At 30.5% G+C, this 12,618-nt stretch overlaps 1 pseudogene; it reads right to left on the bottom strand.

The window, feature by feature from the left end:
* Positions 1-7,798: 7,798 nt before the first annotated feature.
* LOC149557675 (pathogenesis-related protein PR-1 pseudogene) lies at positions 7,799-8,594 on the bottom strand (annotated as a pseudogene).
* Positions 8,595-12,618: the final 4,024 nt, after the last annotated feature.

Below are 12,618 nucleotides of genomic sequence, written 5' to 3'. Positions count from 1 at the left end.
TATATATATATATATATATATATATATATATATATATATATATATATATATATATATATATATATATATATATATATATATATATATATATATATATATATATATATTTATTTATTTATTTATTTATTTATTTATTTATTTTTTTATTTATTTTTTTATTTTATTTTATTTTATTTTATTTTTAAATTTGACTTCTAAAATTTTGTAATGTTTTTCATATTTTTTTAAATTTTTTTTCTAAAATTTATATTATTATAAATTTTCTAACGTTTTTCTTATTTTTTTCTAAATTTTTTTTTAAAAATTTATATTAAATTATAAATTTTCTAATGTTTTTGTAATGTTTTTTCTAAGTTTATTTTCTAAATTTTATATTAAATTCTAAATTTTCTAATGTTTTTGCAATTTTTAAAAAAAAATTGTTTTCTAAATTTTATATTAAATTATAAATTTTCTAATATTTTTTCTAATTTTTTTAAAATTTATTTTTTAATATTTTTAAAAAATTTTATATTAAATTATAAATTCTCTAATATTTTTGTAATTTTTTTTCTAAATTTGTTTTCTAAATTTTGTAATGTTTTTGCAATATTTTTTTCTAAATTTTCTAATTTTTTTTAAATGTTTTTTCTAAATTTTCAATTTTTTAAAAATATTTTTAAAATTTTTTCTAATTTTTAACTATTTGTTTTCTAAATTTTATATTAAATTATAAATTTTCTAATGTTTTTGTAATATTTTTTTATAAATTTTTTGTAAATTTTATATTAAATTATAAATTCTCTAATGTTTTCGTAATTTTTTTAAAAATTTGTTTTCTAATGTTTTTCCTAAATTTTATATTACATATTTTTTACTATTTTTTCTAACGTTTTCTAATGTTTTCTAATGTTTTCTATATAATATTTTTCTGTTTTCTAAATTAATATAAATAAACAATAAAAATATTAAATTAACATTTAGATATGTTTTATAAACTATTAAAAACGTAAATAACATTCAAATATATTTTCAAAACTATTAAAAACTATATAACATTCAAATATGTTTTAAAAACACAAAAAGAATGCATTGAAAACATTAAAATATATTTTGATAATATAAAAAAAACACTTAAAAAATGTTGAAAACATTAAATTAATATTATTTTGACATACTCGATAATGAAAATGAGAAGATGATGTCGACGGAAGTTGCTCAAGTCACACGTTCGCCCGAACGCTCAATGAACAGTGCTCACCATAAAAATGAATTTGAAAAAGTGAAGAAGACGTTTTAAGCCGCCGAAAATTTTGTCAATATATGTTCGCGCGAACATGTGTTGTGTACTTGTTTGCATGAACATGGCACGATATGTTCGCGCGAACACTCGGCAGAAACATGTTCGCGTGAACATGTCTAGGGTGTTCGCGCGAACGTACGAGAAATGGAGATGCGAAAATTTGTCATTTTTATGAAGTTTCTTCCTCCCATAAAAGTGGTACCTAGTATTGTGGGTTCACCCATAGATATTTGGTCCTCATTTTAGAATAGGCAAGACTCTAGTTGTAGCAATGCAACTCTTATTAAAATAATATTATAAGCACATATTATCATATATAACTATTACTAAATTTATTTATTTTTAATTATGGGGTGGAGGCCTTATCAATTACTAAAACTATGAAAATTGTTAGGAGTGTATTAAATATTTATTTAAATCGCCAAAATTGACTTAAAATAAAATAATAATAATAATTTAAAATGGACTATATTTAAGATTAATATATATTGGGTACATATTAAATTTAAATATTGCAAAGTAGTATGTATATAAAATCAATAGATTGGACAATTATAGGAAACTTATTCTTTAAAAAATTATAAGTTCAAATTCAATAGGAAGTATGATATATGTGTGAATGGCTATCGAGCCTAGAGAATATAAATCATGAGTGTGTGTGTGTGTGTGTGTGTGAGAGAGAGAGAGAGAGAGAGAGAGAGAGAGTGCATGCATGTGCGTGCATCTATGCATGTGTGTCTCAATTATTACAAGTTATTTGTTAACCTATAAATAAATCAAGTGCCTACAAGTAATTGAATTCCTCCATTGAAAAGAAAAATTACAAATTACAATAGTACTTGTTTATTTAATACCCACACTTGTTTTTTTATTGAAGAAAGTTATATTAGTAAAATAAAATAAACCAATAAATATTTTTTCTATAAAAAAAAAACCAAAACAAGGCGTTTGACTCATGAAGGAACAATAGGCAAGTCTCAAAACACACAATTACCACACATTAACAACAACCACACATGGACAATAGATAGACAACCAATCCCTTCCCTTAATATTAAAAAACCTCACCCATCAAAAAGAGTTCAAAATAGTAAACTTACTTTCTCTATTACGGTTTACCCTTAAACATACTATTCACACTAAACATCAAAAAGAAAATATATCCATCCATATCATATGATTAGTAATATCTAAGGCATTATGACTATATAAAGTGTTCATCAAAATTATAATAAAAAGAGTTTTTCCATGTAGAGATAGTACTAAAGCTATAGACTAGGATCTTCAAGATCCTCTAGTAGCATAAAGAAAAACTGAACAAAAAATAAAGCATCATTTTTTAATTTTGGCCTCCTTGGGCTTGTCATCAACAACTAGGTCTAGTCTTCACTAAGGAAGTTCAACATGTCCCTAGTAGCTTCCATGCCAATGTCCTCCTTGTTCTCTTTTTTATGTTGAAGCATACACAACGTTGTGGTCGAAGAATGCATGACCCTCAGAGCATACACAACCAACCTAGTTTAGCTCATATCCAAAATATCCATTTCTTTCTTAAGTTTTTCAATCTCCCCAGCATCCACAACACATCCCCCACAACCTACAGTCTTCATTTTACCATTCACAATAGTCTATTGAGTGCCAACCACCTTCATCCTAGTCTCATCCATAACGTATTTACCTTTGTCCCACAAGTGGGGAGGGGAGGTAGCAGACATAGGAGAAGAGTTTTTACAACCTCTCACTTCAACCTTGAGGAGAGTTTTCACAACGTCATCATTGATACTGGCCAAGGCATGGGTTTAGTTGTCAATGTCATCCTTGTTCCTCTCAGAATCACTCTCTTGATTCTTAGTGTCCTCTTCCTCCACGAACTTTTCCCTATAGGGTTCCTCCTTCATTTTGGGTTTGGCAATAATTTTGTGGGACCTTCTAGGGGTTGCTTTGAACTCCACATTGTTAGTTTGTGGTGACTGATCAGGGAAGTACTATACATACTTCATAAAAAAAAAGTTGGGCTATTATTCGCCAATTGGCTATTGTTTATATTCACCACTTTATGGCCGACGTGTTGTAACTAATTTTAACCCTAAAGCGGAAAAAATACTTATATAAAAGGGCTTAGGGTAAGGGATTGTTTGATAAGATGTGATGTGAAAATTGGTTCTTGCAGCAATATTGAGCTGTAAGGGATTACAGATTATAATCACTAGATTGTAATAATATTGGACTTGTTGTTTGGTGGACGTAGCCCAAAGATTGGGTGAACCACATTAAATCTTGGTGTCTTGTGTTCTTTTCAGTGTGATCTATTATTTTATTATATTGTTTATATTTGCATGTAATTGTTATTTCTGTCCGTGGTTAAATCCTAACATATATTAGAGTCAACAAAATTGATTATGGGATCAATCTTAGGATTTTTGGAAGTCATAGAGATGATTGTAGGGGCATTTTTAGTCTTTTTTCTTGATTTATGGAGGGGGGTTCAGAGTGGGACCCATGGGGAGAAGGGAGTGGGGTTTTGGACTTTTTTGCTTTTACCCTTTTTTTGTAGGTGGATCTTCAGTATGGCCCGAGGATGTGGGGGCAACCTCGACAGTTATGTTTCTAGGAGGGCAAAACAAAAAGTGAAAAATATATAGATGTTGGATAAGACCTTAATGGAGGATAGTGTAGTTTTTGTCCTAACTATGACATTCCCTAACATCTTTGACAATAAACTCCAAAGAGTGAATTAACTAAATTGGTGTTGTATGAGCAATACCCACACTTGTTGACTTAATATCCAATATTTTTTACAACATTGTAACCATTGTTGTGTCTTGAAAGTTGTTTTTGCTAATGATGACTACAATGTGCTCCTTTATTTAAAAGAAACCAATTAGGTGATGTCGCATCAGTTGTGCAAGTACGAGTCCCTAATGCACTAAGCTTGGTCTCACTTTACATAGTTGTTTTGGACACCTTGGCAAAAAACATGTCAATGTGGCATTATATTTGATGATGTAGCCTTGGAACCTTAGTTATAAACAAGGGATTTGGAAAGTAAGTTGTTATAAATACATTAGAATCATTTGAAATTTCCACATAAGATCTTGAAAAAAGCGAAGTTGTGCTCAAGTAATGTTCTCTCAATAATAACTAAAATATAAAGTTTATATAAGTGTTTGAAAAAGAAAAACTAAAACATAAAGCTTATAAAAGCATTTGGAAAAACTAAATATCCCCCTTGGTAAGACACTCGTTTTTATTTATTGAAAATAAGCATAATGAAGAAAGAATAATACCATAAGGACAACAAAGAAGCTGCCAATGAGACTAAGCCAATTCAGAGGATGAAAATAGTTTCAAAGAACATACATCATAAGTCCAAATACAATTTCTTTGTGAGATCATTACATCCTAAACTTTAATGTTCTTTGAAGTTGCTTGGAGCAAACCATATCCTTTTGATGAAGTTGCAACAACTGATATTTAATCATGTCAAGCTGGTTACGAATCTTTCCATGAGCTTTGGGATCACCCTGCAATTGAGAACATCAAAAGAAACTCTAAAACATGATCTTAGAGTATTCTACCATAGAAGTTCTTCCTAATGGACCTCATTGTTAGAAAAAAACAACCATACATCTACTTTTCAGATAATAAGAAGCATACATTGTCAAAAGGAATCAGCCACCATGTTGTTTTTAAGATTAAGTTCTAAAATAGCTTCTTTTCAACATAAAGTATGTCCAAAATGCGCTGGAATATAATAAGAAACAACATTCCATTTTTGTTTGTCTATATACAGTATCAGACAATGTGTTTCAAGTTTTCAGCCTAGTGGCAACAAAGGCAATTAGCTGGTTGAACCATTAACCATTGCAACCTGTCAGCAGCGGTTAATTTCACATGTAGAATTTTGCACGCAATAATTTGTGCATTAGCTTCAACTTTAGAGCACCAAATCTGAGAACTCAATTTTCTCCATATTATTAGTACCATTTTAAATCCAATATAAGATTTAAAGTAAGGAAGGCAGCAACCTTAAATATATTTTTTAACTAAGAAAATGAAAGAATTGATGAAAAGACAACCGAGCCCAATCGTTGAGAAGTTACTGACCAGCAGAGAACAAAACAAATTTTCATGGTGAGCTCAATGGGAACCAATGAACAAATTTTAAAGGTAAGATACTCGTTTTAGTTTGATGCCCTCTCCCCTACTACCTAACTCTTTTTAACTTATTTATTTATTCATTTCTTTATTCTCTAAACCTGCAACGCATTCGAATTTGCCTAACTGACTACCGATAGGGGAGGGGAACCAGTAGTCGTGATAGCTAACTTCGTCAACATGTAGCCGCTACATGGGATGTCGTAAGACCTTCATTTTTTTTTTGAAATGTAAAATGGACATTGAACTACCTACAACTAAAGTTTGAAGGTGTGACTCGTCACGCAACTCGTTAAAATAGTGCACCTAGTGAAATGTGTCTAAAAAATAACTTTTTGAACATTCGACCAAAGCTTAATCTAAAAATCTCTACTAATTGAATTTAAAATTATTACTTATTGTTAATAGAATATTGTATAACTATATGAAATGTAACATATATGCAACTTAAATGGACCAAATAGTTATTATTAATCATAAATATTTGTTATATATAACTTTTATAAATAACACAAAAAAACACATACTTTAACACAAAAAAATTATTTGTTGTTATAAAAATAACACATTATTATATAAAATACAACATATATCCAACACAAAGGGACCATTAGTTGAACACTAATTTTTTCTCACAATCTCACTCATTTCATAAGAAAATACAAGGCATTTATTGGTATTCACATTTTATATTTGTGATGATACATATTATTGATATGGTTTACTTTATGCATATACATTGCTACCCCAATAGTTGTACACATAAGAATAGTATGTCTACACTAAGATATCAATGTTTGTTTAAGTGAGCATATTATGTTTTAAGTGACACACATATATTAGATAGCTATGATATTTTGTTTGAAACAAAAAGTTATTTATTTCACTCATTAATAAATTCATTTATTTATTTTTTCTATAACATTTATAAGTTTTCATGTGTTCAAATATTGGTATATTTTTTATCAACATTTAGAATTTTTTATATTTACAAATAGATCAATTAATTACAATATATAGTAAAAATATGTTGGAAGATTGGACTCTATGTTCACAATAGAGTGATCGACTATTGGACCCCGCTCAACTATTAGATCCTCTCCCCTATAAGAGGGGGCAATTTTTCTAATCATGATGTATTTTACAAATCTTATCTGTACTGAACCGACTAGCAATTCAAAGATTGTAAGATTTGCTACGCTGAAATCAGAATATTCAATGAGGATGTACGCATTCTGCTTCACACTATGTTGTGGATTAGAAAGCTCTGTTAATAGTGTCTTATAAGTCTTATATACGAAGACAGCTGTATAGATAAGCAATATTAAAGCAGCACTTTCATAACGTTTCTGAAGAAATCAAAATATTAGTCCATCCTCCATACTCAAGACTTTTGAGCATGAAATCTCATTGTGTATCTGACTTTTAAGTGAAGGATAGATCTCTAAAACAGGGGAATTCTTGTCAAATTTTGAACTTTTAACAATCATTCAACACGCTTGAAATTTAGAACGATAGAGGCTGTTAACAGAATTGGGACGGAACAGGGGAGTTCGTAGAGTTACAAAGTTTGAAATTTACAATGATAGAGCCTGTTCTATAAATAGAAATTGTCATGTTTTTAACCATCATTTAAAAAGTTTGAAATTTAGATTGGTAGAGCCTGTTTCATAAACAGAACAGGGGCAGAACAGGGGAGCAGCATCATTTTAAGGTTTAAAGAATCGTTTAAATAAGTTTGAAAACTAGAATGATGGAGTCTAATCCGTAGACTATCTTTAGTCTCTGGATATAAAATTCTTATATCTTTTCTTTCCTATAGAAAATTATTCTGAAGCCACAACCAGACTTTTGTGCTATATGTGGACAATGCTGATTGCATTAGTCCTTCCATCCTATTTCTGCATCATGTTAAAGTTTAGCTGTTTATCCTTCCATAAACAATAATGGTATGTTTCAGCAGGTGGTTTGTTGTTCTCAAGTTGTTATTTTCTTGTTGAGTCCTCCCTTTCCATTGTCTTTCATATACATTCTAATTCTTTCAGCTTTGATCAATACCAAAAGAAGGAAAAATCTTTCCTCCTCTCTTACTCAAAACACAAAATACTGTATAATGATTCATTTTATAAACCATGTTAAATCTTATAAGCATTAAAATTCTTCTACTGCATTGTCTTTTTTTATAAGCACTTTAAACTCTGGTATTGTATAGATTATCTTTAATCTTATACACATCTAACTTTACTCATACTTTTTCCTACTGTACCCCCAAAAAATATTGAACTTTTTCTAGAACCATTACCTTCCCTTAACCACTCCAAAACAGATAAGTTTGAAGGATGCATTACAAAAGCAATGTACGGATCATAACAATATACAGTAGAAACATTTCAAAGAAAAGGGAGCACAGATGGGTACCCACCAATACCATCAACATTACAAGCAATAAATAGGGCATCCTAAACTGTCCTCAACACATAACTTTTGTACAAATCCCTACTTGACAGCGTGAAGAAGAGAGCACTGAGGAGATTCATAAATAAAAAATCAATATAGATTCCCTCAAATTACATCCTCAATAAGGTTTCTGCCCAATATAGTTCCCTGGAGGATCATAGTTACAAGTCATGAAGACATCCCCACGGTTGCATATAATTCTAGCACACCCAACACTTCTTGTTTTCCTCCAAACTATCTGAGTATAATGCCCACATTGTTGATACCCATTACAAGAATTCCTCTGATAATTGTAAAACTTGTACTCTCCAATCCATGCATTTACAGCATCCTTAGGCTGCCAAGCTTTACCACTTCCCCAGAAGAGATTTTCACCATATGGGCCATTTGAATGTGTTAAGCTACAGTCCCCCCTCCTCTGGTTTGCCCACCATTTTGCATAGTCAGCAAGCTTTTTGCTCCATCTTAATGGTGGGTCTCGAACCCTAGACCTGATTTGGTTCTGCGGTACTAAAAACTGGGAAACATAGTTCTTTTTCCTATACAAAACTCTTCCTTCTCTATTTTTCTGATCAACTGACAAACAATGGCCTACACAAAAACAAAGAACTGCAAATAGCAGAATAGCACTAAACCTAAATCCCACCATTGCAGAGATTTACTGCCCATATTGGACACTTCTCATTCCATTTTATAATGCCAGAAAAGGAGTATTATTAAATATGTAGAGGTTAGTGAAAAGAAATGAAGGAATAATGAGTATATTAATTTAATCATGTGCACCTACAGGAAACTACACAAATAAAATAATCACTCTCCACCAATAACACCATTTGATCAGGTGTGGCTTAAGTATAAAATATACGTGTTTAAGTTACAGTCCCACTCAGAAATTACAACATAAATTATTGTTGGGGGCTAAAATTTATTACTGTCCAGCATGAATCATTCCATTCCGAATGAGTTGCTGGAAATCAGTTCTTTCGTAGCCTCCTCCAGAAGAATACTTTTTATTTGGTTTGTCCTCCATAAAACATGCTGGTTACCTAAGACTGGATATTAAACCAAAGAACATAAATATAAAACTATAATTTAGGACTTTAAGTGAGTTGTAAACAGGAATTTTGGGAGTATTCAAAGGTCCTGATAATGTGTGCTGACCTCACACAAATTGTCCAACCATTTGAAACAAATACATCTGAATATTTAGCAACATCGAATTTTAGGAGGTGACAGATTTAATTTGTTTGTTAATAATGATTGGTTAATGTTTCTGAAGTGTTCTTATTTTCAGTAAATTTGTGATCAATTAAAATAGAAAAAGTTGTTAATAGATTTTTGGTTTATAGGTAAAGTTGATCGATTTTTACTGAGTTTATCAGAGATTAAGTCTTGTAAAAAAATGATGTCAAAATAAAATTACAGGTTCTCTAATTATTCACTGTCATTCAATTTGACAAAAATAGAAGATTTTGCTAAAAGCCAAAAAAAAGACAAATAAATAAAATCATAATGTACATTCTTGAATAAATGTAGGAAGTGCGCACTCTTGATTAAAGAATATATTAAAGAATATTTGTCTCTTTTGAACATTCAGAACAGGTGTATGAAGATTTGTATCTTTTAAACATTTATAACAAGTGTAGATTAAAAAGTGAACAGTGTTAATAAATGTTTGATCTGAAGTGGATTGGTTTCCCATGAACCTACTAGAAAATTAATTCTGTGAAGTCAGTCTGAATAAATGATCTCAACATCATAAAAGATGACATTAAAGTTCTATATACTCTAATGTTATCCACTGTTATGAACTTACATAAACATAAAGGAATCTCAGTGAATAGGTTCTTATAATTTATAAGTACGAAATACGTTGCTTGTAGATTTAATTGTAATTTGAAACACACAATTGAATCTAAAACATATATTACTTAAGAATAAAAATATGTCAAAAGAAAAAAATCATTTATTTATATAGAGCACAGAGTCCGAGGATGCGGCATTTATAGTAGAGTTGTTGAAAGTAATGGCAGCCAGAGAAAGGGTTTCCTATGCAAACTGATTATTACTATTATTGAATATTTTAGATAGTTAAATTTATTCATTGATGGTGGCGTCAATTGAGGTAAAGCTGTTGGGCACATGGAAAGTACAGAGCCATCTTTTAGTTTTCCTGCCAAGACATTGAAAGTTGAGGATGGTTCACATGCTCCCATGTGATTCCCTGACCCACCAACTGCTCTCCTTCATTTGAAGAGACATCTCATCAGCTATTCCTGGTCACAAATTTAGGTCTGCTTTAGGAAATTTGACAAAATGAACTTCGTTTCTTCTTGCAGGCTAAAGACCTCTATGATTAAAAAAGAAGTTTTGCTCTTGCCTTGATTCCTTCCCCACCACTTTTGCACCAAACATATAAATCCAGTAACCAGATCATTCTTTTTGAAATGGTGTTATGTGAAAATAACGTACTTTTTCCCTTTGCCTCATTTTGATGATGTGTTCTCATAATATAAGTAGTACATGTCAGCATAAATATTACTAATCTAATTTTATCCATGGTCTTCAATTTAAGATGTTCCTATATCTTATGAAAAAGTGTTTCACGTGGAGGGGAAGGGCATGTTGTGTCACTGTTATTAATCACATGATCCATATTGGAATTGGTCTCCTATTAATGAAGCTATGTGAAATCTAGAGATTATGAAAACAAAGAAGAAACCTAAGAAACTTGCTAGTAAGAATTACGATAACAATTTATTGAAAATAATTGTTTGAGAACACAAACAATAGACTTAGTTTTTCAAATGTATCTAAAAATAACTTGTCTTGTAGAATCAACAATGGCATCATAATGCAAAGCCAAAGTTTTAAAAAGTTGCTTTTAAATTCATTTATGAAAATAGCATTACCAAACTATTTTATAAAAGTCTTAGATTTCATGAATATCTTATCTTCCACTAAAGGCACAATTAATATAGAGATTGTTAGAAGTTGTCTTTCATATATATTTTCATGTTAACAGTTGGGATGGGACTAACCAATTATAGAAATGCATTAGGGGAGGATATTAGCCATCCACCCTAACTTTACTCACCCTAAGCTCTTAAATGGTACATAAAATTTTGAAAATCTCTCTTTGTTTTGTTTGTATGTGACTTAAGAGCTTATAGCAATTATGTCAACATTTGGGTAGTTATGATGAACTTTAGAGGATTCACTATCCTTGTAAATGTTGAAGGGTGGTCTTTTTGAGGCGACTTTGATACATATTGTCATGTTAATCATTTGCTTTGACCACCACAAAATATGCTCAACTAATCCACTAAATGGTCCTCTAATAGATGTTTTGACCATCACCTATGCACAGATGTCAAAGTAATTGTATCTTATGAGGATCGAAAATGGCACAAATCCTGCAATCAAATGCTTTATTTTTTAAATATCGAGACGCAAGTGGGCCACTATTGGTACATATGAAATTTTTAGTGGACTTTTAATCAATGTGCATTTGAAAATGATTACTAGAACATGTGCATTGATTCGTCGTTCTCCATGGCATTCTTCAAAAAAAAGGTGTTATTTTGATTTTCTCTATTTTTCATCATGTTTAAGGTTAATCATTTTATCTTTTGAATGGTTAATGCAAGTGTCAAATCATTTTTAATATGCCTATTATGGTATTCGCATGCTTATTGGTAAAGTGAGAGTTCCTCTCCTTCTTATAACATTCTAAGAGAAGTATAGTAGAAGGTCATTAGGGTTTGACAAGTAGTCTTATAGTAAAAGCATCAAAGGCTAATTGAACACTAGACATGGAGATATTAAAAAATTGATTCGTTGAAGAAAAATTGAGTGCTGCTAGGGTTTGATCCTATGAAATTTGGTTGATGTAAGATTGTCATATGCCCAAGGATGCTTTTGCATCTGACACCTTTGGTGAATAGAAGATGTTCCAAAGGAACTTATGAACATCTTAGGAGGTTAATGGCATAAATTTCATGTTCATTCTTAATCCAAATATCCTTCTTGTCTACAATAGTTGCAATTTACAAATGACTATGTCTTCTTTTGATGTATTAAGATCTCTCCAACATGGTAATATGCATTTACTCATTAGGTAATACTCAGCTACTAATTCCACCACTTATGTTCTAATCACCAAACTCATGCAACTTTCCTTTTCCACTAGTTTTTAGCTAATCAACAATCATTGTCTATTTTTACTTTTGGAATGTCATTTTGTCACCAACAGTTTCTCAAGTCTAGATATAATCACCAAATCCTTTCTCAACTACACAACCTCAAATGCATCCTCAACTACCTATTTCACATAATTCTCAATTCAATCTACATTAATCTAATTCTCTAAGGTGTAATTCTTCATCATGCTCAAGTTATTTGCACTAGTTCCTTCTTCCTTCAAAGGAATCAAAGTGAAATTCTCCTCATCCTTCACAATAAAAATTAAAAAAACCCTTCTATTAGCATGTTGGGGAGATTGTTAAGTATATACCAGAGGGGGAGATTGTTGAGAGATGGTTGAGTTGTTAGCACTTGGGTTGATTGCTTATGTGTTGCATTCATGACTCGGTTTGTCATTGATGTCAATATATATGTATAATGGTATGTGACAAATAAAGTTTCAAATTATCATAGAGGCATATTTGATTAGTGAGGTTTGATTATAGTGATTTAATCTATGTTGAATTAGATTCATA

Source organism: Cupressus sempervirens, chromosome 5 (assembly GCF_028749045.1).
Source record: "Cupressus sempervirens isolate cs-2001-9-10 chromosome 5, ASM2874904v1, whole genome shotgun sequence".
NCBI lineage: Eukaryota > Viridiplantae > Streptophyta > Pinopsida > Cupressales > Cupressaceae > Cupressus > Cupressus sempervirens.
The sequence above is the reverse complement of the archived record's forward strand: the minus strand, read 5'-3'. Positions and strand labels throughout refer to the sequence as shown.